Here is an 18,478-nt window from a genome sequence, read left to right as displayed (position 1 = left end):
CCCATCAATAACGGCGGATTGAACAACTGAAACCTCTTCAGCAAGGTTTCCATAGGCGTTGCTGAAGCATCCAACTGATCAACTTCAGTGCTAGCCTGCTCAGTCGCAGGGATAACTGGTGGTGTGTTTCTGTTTATCACTCGACGAGGACCCATCTAATAATCAAAGGTTAGGACACGAGATATCTCAATCGTTACAATCAGTGCCCTTACAACCGCTTGGAATACCGGATACCAGTCGGTAACAAAAACAGTTATATCTCAAGTAGATCATGCTTTATAAATTAAATCACATAACCATGTAATTCAATAATTCTCAATAATAAAGCATGCTCGCATGGAATTAAGTACACATTTAAAATAATTCAAACACATGCGAGGAGTCAATACACGCAGACTCGATCTACCCGCTCACTCTAGTTCAACCAAGAATCTTAACTCTCTGATACCACTTAATGTGAGACCTCGTTTCTAATCCACTAAAATCAAAGAAGCAAGCGATATGTAAACAAGAAACCAATAATTTAATTTTTTTTTTAAAAGGAGGCTCGCGCGCCCGCGCCTAAGCCCCGCAATTACCAGCGCGCCCGCGCTTAAGCTGCGCAAAGACTAGCGCGCCCGCGCTCTAAATAAGAGCGCCCGCGCCCAAACCTCGCAAGGAGGCCGCGCGCCCGCGCCAACAAACGCGCGCCCGCGCTGTCCCCTCGCCCAGAAAAGTGAAAGCAATAAGAGCGCCCGCGCCCAAACCTCGCAAGGAGGCCGCGCGCCCGCGCCGTCCCCTCGCCCAGAAAAGTGAAAGCACTGAAATTTACCCAATCAAAACCTAAACACTTGCATTAAGAGTATTTGACATGCCAAAACAATACAAGAAAGGTTTAGGGAAGAGAAACATTCAATATGGTAGTACCTACATCGATTCTTGCTTACAAAACAATTACGAGAAGTTCGAATAACTAAACATATTCGCAAAACATAACTAGGTTGACATGCTGATTCGACTTCTAAACGAGTCTCACTTCTATCTCTTGCTCTGGACGCTAACCAGGTCTATGCTGACTTGATCCTGCTATTTCTGTTGCCAAGTACACATACAAAACAAAGAAACAGCCGGATAACCGGTGAGAATGATAATCCCAGTAAAAGCAACATATCAAGTAATACAACAATAAACATGTTTCCAAGACAACAACACAATCAATAACAACGTAATGAAAAGCATGCCTTTAAATCGGGATATCAAGTCTGATAAACAAAGGATTGCTGCTGTGCTTTTGGGATCCCGAGGATGAGATCATGTGACAACTCACCGACTCTCCCAATCGAGGTGGTGCCACATATCTCGCTCCTATAGACTTTGAGCAACCATAATGAGTATGCTAGCACTAGGCGATACGACTACGACCTAGGCCACTCAATCATAGTTCCCAAACGTCCACACAAAAAGGGCGGTTCTGCCTGCTGAATCAACGTAGGCTCAAGAAGAATGCAGAACATAAACATAAACATAAGCCACATAAACAACTCAAATAACAACCCAAAATACATGTTCCACATGCTAGAACAAGTATTGATGTAATATGTGATATGAAAGGGAAACTCGAGAATCAACTGTCCCGAGTATGCTATCCCGCTACGATGACTGCTTTTACCTTTCAATGTCGTAGATCCAACTTCGGACAAGCTACAACAAAAGATTGTATCAACGACTATTCAACCTAAACAACAACAACGGTTCAAGGTAAAACTCTTTACCGATCTTCGTCCAACTCTTGACGATCAAAATGTTGTTAACTCTGGCTTGACAAACTCCAAACGAATCTGTCCGGAGACGAAAAGTGATCAACAACAACGTTCAACTCAAGCAAAAGTCCAAAAACCCAAAAACGGTTCAAATCTCTAAAACTCAAACCGGCGGCATAACGGCTATAACTGAACAAACTGACAACGCAGACAGCAGTTCAATATTGATAACAACTCATAACAAAGCCAATACACCCATATCAAGGAAATTCCAACAAATCTCAAAACCACATTTTCGAAAATGGCTTCCAAAAATCATAACAAATCCGGACGTCGCTCTAATTCAAAACCGACAGATAATAAACGATCAGAACTTTGTCTAGAACAACATACTAGAATCTAAATCGATTCTAACAACCTCCGAAAAACAAAACATATCCGATCAGAGAAATTTTTACAATATAACAGAGCTCTCACTGCAGCGATCGATAATCTGCCTTCAGAATTAATTTCTAACGGACGGATCGAGCTTGGACTGGATTTTGAAAGCTTGAAGAAGTGTTTCCCCAAGCTCCAATGGAAGAACACGATGGAAGGGAAGAAGGAGAAGCAATAGAGACTAAGTCAAATCTCTTCCAAGTGTAGATAATATATTAAACTCAATATTTGCGTTTTAGTCCCTTAAAAATCCAAAATTTGCAAAATAGACCTTGATCAAAATCGAGTCGGCTCGTGAACTCTGTAATCTCCGATTAACTCAAACAAACTCATTTAAGATAAAAACGGGGCGTTACAATTGCCTACTGTTGTTTCTATTTCATCACCTTTCGGTGAAGGTATTATATCTGTTCGAATGATTCGAAATTGTGCGTTGCAATATGACGGCAATGTGATTGATATAGATTGTATAGTACTTGGATTATCAGATTTTGATTGTATTGTTGGTATAGACATGTTAACCAAGTACAGGGCAACTGTAGATTGTTTCCAGAAAGTGGTTCGATTTAGACCAGAAATGGCATCTGAATGGAAATTCTACGGTAAGGGTTCTCGAGCCAAGATCCCTTTGATATCTGTGTTATCTATGACCCGTTTATTGCAGAGAGGGGCGGAAGGATTTCTGATTTATGCAGTCGATATATTGACATCCAGTCCAGCAGTAACGGATATTCCAGTTGTACATGAATTTGCTGATGTATTTCCTGATTAAATTCCTGGTTTACCTCCAGTCCGAGAGATAGATTTCAGCATTGATTTATTGCCAGGTACACAACCAATATCCAAAGCGTACAGGTTTGTTAGCCAAGGGGTACATTAGACCGAGTGTTTCACCTTGGGGCGCTCCGGTACTATTTGTACGAAATAAAGATGGTTCAATGCGATTATGCATCGATTATCGTCAATTGAACAAGGTAACAATCAAGAATAAATATCCACTGCCTAGAATAGATGATTTGTTTGACCAGCTACAGGGTTCAGCTATCTATTCTAAGATTGATTTGCGATCGATATCATCAGCTGAGAGTACGAGATGAAGATATTCCTAAAACTTCTTTCAGAACAAGGTATGGACATTATGAATTTATCGTCCTGCCTTTTGGTTTAACCAATGCTCCTGCAGTATTTATGGGATTGATGAATCGGGTATTCCAGAAATATTTGGATGACTTTGTCATTATTTTTACCGATGATATCTTGATCTATTCCAAGAATGTACATGAGCATGCTGAACATCTCCGACTCATTTTACAGACTTTGAGAAATGAGAAATTATATGCCAAGTTATCGAAATGTGAATTTTGGTTGCAGAAAGTTGTGTTTCTTGGGCATATTATTTCAGGTGATGGGATTTCAGTGGATCCAAGCAAGGTCGAGGCTGTTTTGAATTGGCCTAGACCTACATCAGTGCCAGAAATACGGAGTTTTATGGGCTTGGCAGGTTATTATCGACGCTTTATCAGATATTTTTCCAGCATTGCGAAGCCTATTACGCAATTGGCTCAGAAAAATAAGCCGTATGTCTGGACTGAAGCTTGAGAAACTAGTTTCTTGGAGTTAAAGAAGAGGCTTACCAGTGCACCTGTCTTGACGATTCCATCAGGTACGGGTGATTTTGTAGTATATTGTGATGCTTCTCACAAGGGTCTGGGTTGTGTGCTTATGCAGAGAGGGCATGTTATTGCTTATGCTTCGAGACAGTTAAAGCCACACGAGACTCGATATCCTATCCATGATTTGGAGCTTGCCGCTATTGTCTTTCCATTGAAGATATGGCGACATTATCTTTATGGTGATAAGTTTGAAATCTTTTCGGATCACAAAAGTTTGAAATATTTGTTTTCGCAATCAGAATTGAAGATGAGACAGCGTAGATGGCTTGATTTATTGAAAGACTTTGATTGCGAGATTAAATATTATCCAGGAAAATCTAATGGAGCTGCAGACGCCTTAAGTAGAAAAGTATGTTCTTTATCCTTGTCTACGATAGGTGTATGTCAATTGGTGGAATATTGTTGTATTTCTGGATTAATATTTGAAATAGATATGCGACCTATTCGTGTTTGTGCTATAAGATCTGAGCCAGAACTGTTAATGAGAATCAAATAAGCACAGAAAGAGGATCAGAATATTCAGAATTCTAGTGCTATTGTCAGATCTGGACATCAATCTGAATATCAGGTCAGTGCTGATGATGTATTATATGTGAATAACAGACTTGTTGTTCCAGATGTTTCTGACTTGAAACAGCAGATATTGAAAGAGTCTCACAACAGTTGATTCAGTATTCATCCTGGTGGCAGGAAATGTATAATGATCTAAAGACACAGTATTGGTGGAAACAGATGAAAGAAAATGTCACAGATTTTGTGTCTAAATGTTTGAATTGCCAACAGGTAAGAGCAGAAAAAAAGAAAATAGGTGGTCTATTGCAGAGTCTATCAGTTCCAGAATGGAAATGGGATCACATTTCCATGGATTTCGTTACACAGCTACCACGTTCATCCAGAGGGTGCGATGCCATTTGGGTGATTATTGATCGTTTGACGAAATCAGCATGTTTTATTCCGTACAGAATGACGTACAGACATGATCAGATTGTAGAAATCTACGTTAGAGAAGTGGTAAGATTACATGGTGTGCCTAAATCTATTGTTTCAGACCGAGACCCTAGATTTACATCACACTTTTGGCATAGCTTGCAACAAGCTCTTGGTACTCAATTGCATCTGAGTACAGCTTATCATCCTCAAATAGACAGACAGTTAGAGCGGACTATCCAGACACTTGAGGATATGTTGAGAGCTGTAGTACTAGATTTTGGTACTAGTTGGAAAGATTCATTACTACTTGCAGAATTCTCTTATAATAATAGCTATCAGACGAGCATTGAAATGGCTCCTTTTGAAGCACTGTATGGAAAGAAATGCAGATCACCGTTGTATTGGGATAATATCTCAGACTTACCAGATGTTGGGCCAGATATGATCCGAGAAATGACAGAAAAAGTAAAGCTTATTCAGAAAAGAATGAAAACAGCTCAAGACAGACAAGAAAAGTATGCAAATATCAGACGACGACCTCTATTTTTTTATCAGGGAGACAGAGTTTTCTTGAAGATTTCTCCGTTTAGAGGTACAGTCAGATTTGGCAAGAGAGGAAAGTTATCTCCACGTTTTATTGGTCCATATGAGATTATTGAGAAGATAGGCGATCTTGCTTATCGACTCGCTCTTCCTCCATCTTTGTCTGGTATTCATGACGTATTCCATGTCTCTATGCTGCGGAAGTATCAGCCTGATCTTTCCCATATTCTTCAGCCTGATGAAGCTGAACTTGACGAGACTCTCAGTTATTTTGAGCAGCCTATTCAGATTCTTGATCGCAAAGATAAATAGCTCAGAAACAATACAATTCAGCTAGTCAAGATTCAGTGGAGTCGACATGGCACTGAAGAAGCGACTTGGGAGACTGAGTCAGATATTAGACAAAGATTTCCAGAGTTGTTTCATTGATGTGAGTTCTTATTTTGCTTTATGTTATTTCCTTATCTTATGTGTATACAGATTGTCTATACAGCTTGCTTATGATTTCAAGGACGAACTCATGTCTTAGTGGGGGAGAAATGTAAGGCCCGGGATTATTTAATTTTAATCCAAGAATATTTAATTTGGGAATATTTAGAGTTTAGAATTAAATTCTAATATTCTTAAATGAATAAGGATTGAAATTGAATTAAATCGCTTTTTTGGGGACTGAATTGCAATTAGCCAAAAGTTCAGGGACTAAACTGCAATTTGGCTAATATATATCTCAACTTACCTTTAATATATCTAATTCCAACGTGTGTTATCAGCAAAGGAAAGGAAGAAGAGTCAGAAAATGGCTAAAACCCCCGAGACACCATTTTTGATCTGAAAAGCTTCGATATCTTGCGTTTCGGTTGTCAGAAATTCCAGATAAATATATATCTGCGATCACCGCTCCGAGACCTTCGTTTTGGTACAAGTTTCATTCATCTTTCTCAGACTTTATTTTTATGTTGAAGATGGAAATTTATGATTTTAAGATATAAGCAATTATGAGCTGTACCGATTATGTATTCGCAGACGGTTCGGAAAAAGACTATCGTTCGGATTTTATAGTATTTTATGAAGCAAAATTCGAACCCTACCCTATCTGATTATGATGTTTTTGATGATATGGATATGAGATTATGAGTTATATGGATTGTTGGATTGGTTGGATATTGTTTGGATTGCCGGTTTGTAGCCGTTACGCCGTCGATTCGCAAAATGTCAAGATTTTGATATTATTGATTAAAAGGAGCATGGTTGAGTTGCATCTGATATTTTTAGTTATTCGATATGTTATTTCTCAGCTTTCATTCGAAGATTGATGACTCAAGAATCCCGATTCGAACCGAGAAAGAGTTGAAGCAAGGTTTTCTAGTATTGTATTTGAAATGAAGTTGAGAAGCTGAGCAGATTTTGACATGTTGTTGTTGATTGTATTTACAGATTTGAAGTACTTTCAGACTCGACATCGAAAGATATAAATGACAGCTATCCAGATGGGATAGAACCCTCGAGATAGCTATTATTCTTGAGTAAACCACATACGTTCTTGCTATTGTTTTGTTATGTGATTCTATGTGATTTATATGAGTGTTGATGCTTTGTTTGATTATGTGATTACATGTTCAAGATGTTTTACAGTCTTTAATGCATATAGCTTATGTTGCATTCATCTTGAACTCCAGCCTGTAAAGCATAAGGGCAGATTAGCCTAGAGTGCAAAATGACGTTTGGAGAATTATAGTTGAGTGGCATGGATTGCAGCCTTCGCTTTCAGAGCCAGAATACTCTCTATAATTGCACCAAAGTCGGAGGATTAAAATACTTGATGCCACCTCGATTGGGAGTGTCGGCGGTTTGATAGTTATTTTATTCCTCGGGATCCCAAAGAACCAAGCTTTATTGATATCAGTTTTGATAGCCTATTCTTCAAACATGCATTGCATTTATTTTATAGCATTAGATTAGATGCTATTTTTATTGCATGTTTTGTTATTTATACTGGGATTTTATTCTCACCGGAGCTATCCGGCTATTGCTTTGTTTTGTATGTGTGCATGGCAATAGGTGGGGCAGGAGCTAGTCAGAAAAGGCAAGGATAGCTCGAGATAGAATCATAGCAAGTGAGGACACGGGTTTAGCAGCAAGACTTGTATTTTGAGTTGATAAATCATGCAAGAATTGATACAAGATCTTTGTATATTAATGTTGAACACATGCTAGTTTATGTATCTTGTATTTGGAAGTTGATAAGAGTTTATGAAACAACATGTATTTGATTTGGTAGCAGTTATAAGAGTTTTGTTTGGTTTTTCATTCTTTGACAGCAAAATTTTAGCAGCAGAATTTTCTGCATTTAGAGCTCGCTCGATCGGTAAAAGTTCACCGATCGAGCGAGGCCATTATTTTGCTAGGAAGAGAAAGCGAGATTTGTTCTCGCTCGATCGGTAGAAGTTCACCGATCGAGCGAGGCCTTGAATATGGAAATAGAACTTTTGAGCTTTTGAGCTCGCTCGATCGGCCAAGTTTCACCGATCGAGCGAGACCCTATTTTTTTAAAAAAAAAAATTTGGTTTTTGTTTCTATATTTCTTTTGAGTACTTGATTATTGTTATTTATAATTATTTGCCCTAAGATAAGATTAGCAACCCGGGTCCTCACACTAAGGCAGATCAGTTCATAAATGGTTTGAACCCCGACGTCTTCACGTTGGTTAACACCAACAGGCCTAACAACTTTGCGGATTCCATGAATCACGCAAAGGGAGCAGAAGCAGGCTTGTGGAGGCAAAGAGGTAATTAGGTGGCACCTCAGCAGCAGAGGCAGTATCAAAACCAACCGTCTTAGTATCAGAATCAACCATCTCAGCATCAGTACCAACAGCAGAGGTATGAAGGTTGTAGCAGTGGGGGAAACAGAAAGGATCAGTACAAGGCAAGAGGTAAACAGTTCAAAAGGCAGGGGAACAGTTCATCTAGTTCCAATGGTTCCCGACAGTTTGGTTCAGGACAGAGCTCTGGATCATCATCCTTGTACTGCAGCAAGTGTGGAGGAAGACACTCACCGGATCAGTGTGTGGGAGTATTTGGCAATTGTAACACCTGTCAGCAACCGGGACACTTCTCTAAAGTGTGCCCACAGTATAACAGAGATAGAGCTCAAAGTGGGAGTTCGTCTAGACCTGCAGCTCAGCCTGAGAGGCAGTCTTCTGCAGTTAACTCTTTCCAACCTTAGCAGCAGCAGAACAGACAGGGAGGTAGTACCAGTGAAAATCAGCCTCCGAGACAGCAAGCACGAGTCTTTGCTCTGACAGAGGATCAGGCTCAAGCTGCGCCTGACGATGTTATAGCAGGTAACTGTTCGATTTTCGGTTATTCTGCTCATGTCTTTATAGATACAGGTGCTTCCCATTCCTTTATCTCTGAGAAATTTGTGTTATTTCATGCTTTGCCTACTGAGTTGTTGCCTACAGTAGTAGCTGTTACTTCACCTTTGGGTGGAGGAATTGTTTCTGTCAGATTAGTCAGGAACTGTGAACTGTGTTTTGAAGGAAATTTGTTAGAATTCGACTGTATTGTACTTGAACTGTCAGATTTTGATTGTTTTGTCGGTATAGATGCTTTAACCAAGTACAGGGCAACAGTCGATTGTTTTCTGAAAATTGTCATGTTCAGACCTAAAATGGCAGACGAGTGAAAATTCTTTGGTAAGGGTTCTCGATCTAGAATTCCTTTGATTTCAGTGTTATCTATGACTCGTTTGCTACAGAGAGGTGCAGAAGGATTTTTGGTTTATGCGGTTGATGTACTGAAATCTAGCCCAGCTTTGGTAGATTTACCGATGGTTAGAGAATTTGCTGATGTGTTCCCGGAAGATGTTCCAGGTTTGCCACCTATTCGAGAAATCGAATTTAGCATTGACTTAGTGCCAGGTACTCAACCTATCTCTAAATCTCCGTATCGTATGGCACTTATTGAATTGAGAGAGTTGAAGGAGCAACTTGAGGATTTGATTTCCAAGGGGTACATCAGACCTAGTGTATCGCCTTGGGGTGCTCCTGTGCTTTTTGTTCGGAAGAAGGATGGTTCTATGCGGCTCTGTATTGACTACCTCCAATTGAATCAGGCTACAGTTAAGAACAGGTATCCTTTACCCCGAATAGATGACCTTTTTGATCAACTGCAGGGTTCTTCTGTCTACTCTAAGATTGATCTGAGGTCAGGTTATCACCAGTTGAGAGTGCGAGAGGAAGACGTTCCTAAGACCGCATTCAGGACGAGGTATGGTAATTTTGAGTTTATAGTAATGCCGTTTGGTTTGACTAACGCTCCAGTGGTTTTTATGGGTTTTATGAACCGTATCTTTCAGCATTATTTAGATGAGTTCGTCATTATCTTTATCGATGATATTCTTATCTACTCGAAGAACCGTACTGACCATGCAGAGCACTTGAGGATCGTATTCCAGATTTTGCGAGTTGAGCAGTTGTTTGCCAAGCTGTCTAAGTGTGAATTCTGGCTAGATCAAGTTGTCTTTCTCGGTCATATTATTTCTGAAGATGGGATTTCTGTCGATCCCAGCAAGATTGAAGCGGTAATGAATTGGCCTAGACCGACATCAGTACCTGAGATCCGAAGCTTCATGGGTTTAGCTGGTTATTACCGTCGTTTCATCGAGGGTTTCTCGTCTATTGCCAAGCCTATTACTAGCTGACTCAGAAGAATGCGCCTTTTGTCAGGACTGCAGATTGTGAGGCTAGCTTTGTTGATCTGAAGAGGAGACTAACCAGTGCTCCGATTCTTTCTATTCCGAAGGGTACTGGAGGTTTCACAGTCTATTGTGATGCTTCTAACCGAGGCTTGAGTTGTGTTCTTATGCAACATAAGCATGTGATAGCGTATGCATCGAGGCAGCTGAAACCGCACGAGACTCGTTATCCGGTTCATGATCTTGAACTAGCTGCGATCATTTTTGCTCTGAAGATCTGGCGTCACTATCTTTATGGTGAGTCTTTCGAGATCTTTTCTGACCATAAGAGCCTTAAGTACTTGTTTTCACAGGCAGAACTGAATATGAGGCAGAGAAGATGGTTAGATCTGTTGAAGGATTTTGACTGTGAAATCAAGTATTATCCGGGAAAGTCAAATGCAGTTGCAGATGCCTTGAGCCGAAAGCTATGTTTTTTATCTCTTTCTACTATTGTTGTTTCTCAGTTGATCGATGATTGTTGCACTTCTGGTTTAGAGTTTGAAACAGATAGGGAGACTATCAGAGTGTTTACTATTCAAGCCGAGCCGGAGTTGTTTGTTGCAATCAGAGAAGCACAGAAGTCTGAGCAGAGCATTCAGGTTTCAGTAGAGAAAGTCAGATCGGGACATCAGTCTGAATTCCAGGTTAGAGATGATGTTTTGTTGGTGAATAACCGTATTTTTGTGCTTGATATTCCGGAATTGAGACAGCGTATTCTCCGAGAGGCTCATTTCATTCGGTTCAGCGTTCATCCTGGAGGTCGTAAGATGCACAACGATCTGAAGATTCAGTTTTGGTGGAAGAGAATGAAGAGCGACGTAGCTAGGTTTGTATCTCGGTGTTTGAATTGTCAGCAGGTAAAAGCAGAGCGGAAGAAACCCGGAGGTCTTTTGCACAGTCTATCTGTTCCTGAATGGAAATGGGATCACATTTCCATGGATTTCGTCACGAAGCTACCACGATCCGTTCGAGGATGCGATGTTATTTGGGTAGTGATCGACCGATTAACGAAGTCTGCTTGTTTTATTCCGTACAGGATGACGTATCGTCATGACCAGATGGCTGAGTTGTATGTTAGCAATGTTGTGAGATTGCATGGTGTGCCGAAGTCGATCGTTTTAGACAGAGATCCTAGATTCACTTCGCACTTCTGGCATAGTCTTCAGGAGGCACTTGGTACTCGATTGCATCTGAGTACAGCTTATCATCCTCAGACGGATGGACAGTCAGAGCGGACTATCCAGATGTTAGAGGATATGCTGCGAGCGGTAGTGCTAGACTTTGGCACTATTTGGTAGGATTCTTTGCCTCTTGTCGAGTTTTTTTACAACAATAGCTTCCAAGCGAGTATCGGTATGGCGCCTTTTGAGGCATTGTACGGTAAGAAATACCGATCTCCGTTGTTTTGGGACGACTTGTCCGAGTCACCAGATTTGGGACCGGATTTGCTTAGAGATATGGCAGAGCAAGTTAAGGTCATTCAGTCTAGAATGAAGTTAGCTCAGGATAGACAGGCGAAGTATGCGAATGTCAGGCGTAGACCTCTGAGTTTTGATCAGGGAGACCGAATCTTTCTGAAGATTTCACCTTTTAGAGGCACTGTTAGATTTGGGAAGAGAGGAAAGTTATCTCCGAGATTCATCGGTCCGTACGAGATTCTCGAGAATATAGGCGATCTTGCCTACAGACTTGCACTTCCTCCGTCTTTATCTGATATTCACAACGTTTTTCACGTATCTATGCTGTGAAAGTATCATCCAGATCCTTCTCATATCCTTCAGCCTGATGAAGCCGAGTTAGACGAGACTCTGAGCTATTTTAAACGACCGATTCAGATCCTTGATCGGAAAGAAAAGCAACTCAGAACCAAGTTGATTCTGTTGGTGAAAGTGCAGTGGAGACATCACGGAGTCGAGGAAGCGACTTGGGAGATAGAATCTGACATGAGACAGCGATTTCCGGAGTTATTTGGATGACGTGAGTTTTTCTTACTGTTTTTAGTTCTTTATTCTATCTTATGAGTTGTGGTTCTCGTTGGTTTCGAGGACGAAATCTCTTCTTAGTGGGGGAAAATTGTAATGCCCTGTTTTTATCTTAAATGAGTTTATTTGAGTTAACCGGAGATTGCAGAGTTCACTAGCCGACTTGATTTTGATCAGGGTCTTTTTTGCAAATTTTGGAAATTTCAGGGACTAAAGCGCAAATATTGATTTTTATATATTATCTACACTTAGAATGGATTGGGAAATTCTTCTTCTCCTCCCCCTAACCGAGATCCACCATTGAAGATGCCTCCAAGCATTTCCAAGCTCCTAGATTTCAGTCCGAGCTCGATCCAGCCGTTGGAAATTATTTTTGGAGGCAGATTAGTGATCACTGCAGTGAGAGCTCCGTTATACCATAATTATTTCTCCGATCGGATATGTTTTGTTTTTTGGAGGTTGTTAGAATCGATCTAGATTCTAGTATGTTGTTCTTGGCAGAGTTCTGATCGTTTATTATCTGTCGGTTTTGAAATAGAGCGACGTTCGGAATTGTTATGATTTTTGGAAGCCATTTTCAAAAATGTGGGTTTTGAGATTTGTTGGGATTGCCTTGTTGTTGTTGTATTAGCATTGAATTGAGTTGTTATCGGTATTGAACTGCTGTCTGCGTTATCGGTTTGTTCAGTTTATAGCCGTTATGCCGTCGGTTTGAGTTTTGGAGATTTGAACCGTTTTTGAGTTGAACTTGGCTTGTAAGTTGATCATGGTAATTGATCTTTGATTTGTATCTGAACAAATTCGTTTAGAGTTTTTCAAGCCCGTGTTAGCAGCCTTGTTCGTCAAGAGTTGGATGAAGAACGGTATAGATAATTACCTTGAGCCTTGTTGTTGTTTAGATTGGTTAGACTTTGATACAATCTTTTGTTGTAGCTTTCTAGAAGTTGGAACTACTGCCTTGAAAGGTAAAAGCAGTCATCGTAGCGGGATAGCATACTCGGACTGTTGGTTCTCGAGTTTCCCTTTTTAAATCACATATTGCATCGATACTTGTTCTAGCATATGGAACTTGTATTTTGTTGATTGATTGGGTTTTGTTATGTGGCTTATGTTTATGTTTCTGTTATGCATTCATCTTGAGCCTATTTTGATTTCAGCGGGCAGAACCGCCATTTTTGTTTAGACGTTTCGGAACTATGATTGAGTGGCCTAGGTTGTAGTATTTTGCCTAGTGCTAGCATACTCATTATGGTAGCTCAAAGTCTAGAGGAGTGGGATACGTGGCACCACCTCGATTGAGAGAGTCGGTGAGTCGTTACATGATCTCATCCTCGGGATCCCAAAAGCAGAGCAGCACTCCCTTGTTTATCAGAATTGATATCCTGGTTTTAAAGACATGCATATCATTAGCTTCGACTTGAATATGTTGTTTTGATAGCATGTTGTATATTCATTACTTGTTATGTTGTTTTTACTGGGAATGTCATTCTCACCGGTTTATCCGGCTGTTGCTTTGTTTTGTATGTGTACTTGGAAACATGTGGGGCAGGACAAAGTCAGCGAAGGCCTGGTTAGCAACAAAAGGGAGAGCTAGTAGTGAGACTTGGTTTAGAAGTCGTGTCGGCATGTCTACCTAGTTGTATTTGAACATTTTTAAATATCGAACTTCGTTATGTTATTGTATTGTTTATGCGAGCTGTGTTGAAAGTTTATCGTTACAAATCCAATACTTTTGAACGGTTGTGTAACCCTAGAATTTCATGTATTAGTTGGAGAACTTGTGATTGTAATGCATGATAAAATGTTGTTGGTTTCGGACTCAAGTTCTAGCATGATTTCTGTTGTTTTGCTCTGTTTCTGTCACCGCTCGATCCGCAAGATCTTGCGTATCGAGCGAGGGCAAGATGTGCAGTCCTCTGTTTCAAATTTTTGTGGCTCGCTCGATCTGCAATCTTGTGAATCGAGCGAGGGCTGGGTTTTTCGGGCAGTAGCTTTGGCAAAAGTTGCTCGCTCGATCCGCAAGATCATGCGGATCAAGCGAGGCACTATTTTAAAAAAAAAAAATCTTATTGCTTTTAACCTTTGGTTATTGTATGCCTTATTGTTGTTTAATCCCGAGATTAGTTGTTTGGAATCGAGGTCTCACATGCTGTCTGCTGAACTAACTCCGGTCCTTCAGCCTGTCTCTCCCCTACTTCTTCCCAGAAGAGTTGAGTACGACAACATCGCCCGTACAACGCCTCAAAAGGTGCCATCCCAATGCTAGTATGATAGCTGTTGTTGTACGCGAACTCAATCAAAGGCAAATGAGCTTGCCAGACTGAACCAAAGTCCATAGTGCACGCTCGAAGCATCTCCTCCAAAGTACGGATAGTGCGCTCTGACTAGCCATCTGTCTTCGGATGATAGGCCGTACTCAAACTGAGAGTAGTGCCCATGCACGCTGAACACTTCCCCAGAACCTAGAAGTAAACCTGAGGTCTCGATCGCTGACAATGCTCACAAGCACTCCATGAAGTCGAACGATCTCCTGAATGTACAAACGCGCCATGCGATCCATAGAGTACTCTCGGCTATAGGCAATGAAATGCGCTGACTTGGTGAGTCAGTTTTCCACAACCCAGATAGCATCATAATTCCTCGAGGTCACCGGAAAATGGGTTACAAAATCCATCGTGATAAACTCCAATTTCCACTCAGGAATAGGCAGACTGTGAAGCAAACCTCCAGGTCGTCGGTGCTCTGCCTTGACCTGCTGACACACCAAACATCTCGAAACATACTGATACACGCTGCGTTTCATCCTTCCACCAAAACTGAGTACGTAGATCCTTGTACATCTTGTTGCTTCCCGGATCAATACTCAACTTATTGTGATGTGCTTGAGACAAGATCTCCTCTCGCAGCTCTACATCCTCTGGAACCACAAGCCTACCAGACAAACACAGAAAATCATCTGACTGATAGTGAAATCCAGACGTGCTACACTCGTTAGCTAGACGAGCCAAATGTTGGGTCTTTGAATCAGACATCTGAGCATCCCGAATCCGCGAATACAAAGCTGGCTCAGATAATATCGCAAACATCTGGATACTCTGCATACCTTTCTTATGCTTGAAGGTATACCCTGAAGAACAACACTCTCCCATCGCACTAGACATAGAACAAGTCTGAAGTGCGGATAGTTGCACCTTGCGACTCAAGGCATCAGCGGTGAGATTAGCAGCTCCCGGATGGTACTTAATCTTTGAATCATAGTCCTTAAGCAAATCCATCCAACGTCTCTGCCTCATGTTCAACTATGCCTGATTAAACAAATACTTGAAGCTCGTGTGGTCGGTAAAGATCTCAAATTTCTCGCCATACAGATAATGATGCCAGATCTTCAAAGAAAACACAATGGCTGCAAACTCCAAATCATGCACTGGGTAATTGTCTTCGTGCAACTTCAACTGTCTAGAAGTGTATGCGTTCATATGCCCTTTCTGAGTCAGGACACAACCTAACCCCTAAAGGGATGCATCTGTGTAAACCACATACCCTCCAGATCCTGACGGTAATGCAAGCACCGGCGCAGAAGTCAACCGTCGTCGAAGCTCACAAAAATTCTCCTCAAACTATGAGAGCCAGTCGAAATCAACACCCTTACGGGTAAGCTGCGTCAACGGTCGAGCTAGCTGAGAGAAGTTCAGAATGAAGCGATGATAATATCCTGCTAGACCAAGAAAACTACGGATCTCAGCAACCGTCGTTGGACACGACCAATTAAGCACAGCCTCAATCTTGCTCGGATCGACATAAATCCCCTCCTTGGATATGATATGGCCAAGAAATACCCCTCGATCCATCCATAACTCACACTTACTCAACTTGGCGTACAACTGCTCATCCCGAAGAGTTTGCAGTACCAATCGCAAGTGTGAAACATGCTCGTCCGCATTACGCGAATACACCATGATGTTGTCGATGAAGACCACAAAAAACTTGTCCAAAAACTCCCTAAAAACACGGTTCATCAGATCCATAAATATAGTCGGCGCATTAGTCAATCCAAATGGCATCACTAGAAACTCGTAATTCCCATAGCGAGTACGAAATGCAGTCTTGGCTACGTCCTGATCTCGGACTTTTATCTGTTGATACCCAGACCTTAAGTCAATCTTGGAGTAAACTGAAGTACCCTGCAGTTGATCAAACAAGTCATCAATACGAGGCAAAGGATACTTGTTCTTCACAGTAACTCGATACAGCTGTCGGTAGTCAATGCACAACCGCATAGACCCATCCTTCTTCTTCACAACAAGAACAAGAGCTCCCCAAGGAGATACACTAGGACGAATGTATCACTTGCCCAAAAGATTTTGTAACTGATTCTTCAACTCTCCCATCTCTGACGGAGCCAGACGATACGGTGCTCGAGAAATAGTCAAAGTTCCCGGCATCAACTCTATGCCAAACTCGACTTCCCTAGCAGGAGGAAAACCCGGAATCTCATCTGGAAATACATCTGGGAATTCATCCACAATAGGAATACTCTCTATCCCAACGCTCTCAGCGGACAAATGAACTGCATAGTTAAGGTAGTCTTTCCCGCCAGACTCTAGAGCTCGAAAGGCCCTCAAAGCTGATACCAAAGGCATCGGGGGTCGCGCTCCCTCACCATAGAAAAACCAGCTATCACTCCCATCTGGATGAAAGCATACTAATCTCTGATAGCAGTCCACTGAAGCTCGATAGGTAGTCAGCATGTCTATCCCCAGAATACAATCGAAGTCATCCATCACAAGAACCATGAGATTCGCTATCAGAATGTTCCCTTCAAACTTTAAAGGGCACCCATCACTAGACGTTTAGCCAAAGCAGACTGACCCGTTGGAGTAGAAACTGATACTACTACGTCTAGTGTAATGCAGGGTAATTTATGCCTCTTAACAAAACATGCAGAAATGAAGGAATGAGATGCACCAATGTCAATAAGTACAAGAGCAGGTATGCTTTATAACAGAAATGTACCTGCGATGAACTTCTCGTTCTCCTCCACTGCCTGATCATGCCTCAAGGAAAAAACCTGGCCAGAAGCCCGCGGATTCAAGTGAGAACTCCCAGCAGGCTGTCCTTGCGACCTCTGTTGAACGGTGTTCTGAGAACCTGATCCTGAACTAGAACCGTCTCCCCCAAATAGTGGACAGTCCCTCCGGAGATGACCCACCTCTCCACAATGGAAACAAGCTCCAGGAGCTTTACGGCATCTGTCGGTCGGATGGTTCTTCCCGCAATGGTCGCACTTCTCCTTCTTCCCAAAACGGACAACACCAGCGGAACCAGAGGAAAAAGAAGTAGATCCGGACTTCTTGAAAGTCTGAGCACGGGGACCCAAAGAACTCGCATGCCTAGACTGAGAGAAAGACCTGTTCCGCCGAATGCTATCCTCCTCCTTGTGACAACGGCTCACCAAACCCTCATAGTTCATGTCATCACCAACCGCCACACGGTCATGAATCTCAAGTTTAAGGCCTTGAAGGAACAATTTTACTTCATCTCAGATCTGTCAGCAATCTCGGGGAAATAGGATAACAGATCGAAGAACTTCTGCTGATACTCGTCAATAGACATGGCTCCCTGTCGCAGACTCAGTAGCTCACCCGCCTTCATCTGACGGAGTGCAGGAGGAAAATACAGCTTCTGAAAAGCTATGCGGAACTCGGCCTAGGTGGCCACTCCTCTTGCCGCAACAAAAGGTGCAGAAGTGAATCTCCACCACTTTCGGGCTCGCCCATCCAGAATATAACCAAGTGTCTCCATATTCTGCTCCTCAGTACAGCGAAACGTCTGAAAAGTCATCTCCATGTGGTCTAACTAGTTCTCCGCATCCTCCGAAGACTCACCTCCAACCAAGGGCTTAGGACCCATTTGCAAGAATCGGTGCACGCTGAAATGATCCTCATCACGACGACGATGATGACGTTCCCGACGACTCTCACGATCATCATCTCCCCAGCATCCACCTCCACTACCATGGCTACTCTGGTCATCATAGTTCGCCATCTACAAAATTACCTCACGGTTACCTTATGCAGAATCTAAATCCCAAGAATACTATGCATGCTCTGATACCATAAATGTAGTGACCCTTAACGAGATCACCTACTAAACAGAACATAGGCATGCAATTTACTTAATCAAACAGTAAACCAGAAATAAGCTGCGGAAACAATAAATATTATACAATCCCAAGGAAAAGAATCTGCAAATACCCAAATAGTTATACAACCAAATCGAATGTTGTATCAACCCAATAGAAAAGAATAAACCTAGATGATTCTCCAGCTGGCCAACCACTGCCTAGCCCCTCTTGGATCCACCTGCCTCATCCAATCGCAAACCTGCCCCATGGAATAGGGTGTCCAAAAACACTGAGTACGAGACATGAGCA

The sequence above is a fragment of the Henckelia pumila genome, chromosome 4 (genome assembly GCF_033568475.1).
Source record: "Henckelia pumila isolate YLH828 chromosome 4, ASM3356847v2, whole genome shotgun sequence".
NCBI classification, from domain to species: Eukaryota; Viridiplantae; Streptophyta; class Magnoliopsida; order Lamiales; family Gesneriaceae; genus Henckelia; species Henckelia pumila.
This window is presented reverse-complemented; position numbering follows the sequence as displayed.